The following is a 388-nucleotide window of genomic DNA, read 5'->3' as shown; positions in this document are numbered from 1 at the left end:
CCCTAGGAGTGCTCTTTTCTGAATCAACCTTTTTCAGATAGGTTGGACACTGAAATCGCATGTGTCCTACTTTTCCGCACTCGTGGCAAGTGAAGCGATCTTTGTTGTTCTTGCCTTTGTTTGTTGATTCCTTCGCTTCTTTCTTCTGAAACTTTATGAATCCTCCTTTTCTCTTTATAAATTTTCTAAATTTTCGAACAAGGAGACACATTGTTTCATCATCCAGATCGGAGTTAGATTCATCATCTTTATCTTCTTTTGCTTTGGAGGTCGTAGCCTTCAATGTGATGATCTTCTTCTTCCGGTCCGAATCTTCGTGCATTGTCAAGCGACCCAATTCCATTTTGTGCTCTTGAAGCTTTCCAAATAATGTAGCTAGAGGCATAGA

The sequence above is a fragment of the Lupinus angustifolius genome, chromosome LG08 (genome assembly GCF_001865875.1).
Source record: "Lupinus angustifolius cultivar Tanjil chromosome LG08, LupAngTanjil_v1.0, whole genome shotgun sequence".
Lineage (NCBI taxonomy): Eukaryota > Viridiplantae > Streptophyta > Magnoliopsida > Fabales > Fabaceae > Lupinus > Lupinus angustifolius.
This window is presented reverse-complemented; position numbering follows the sequence as displayed.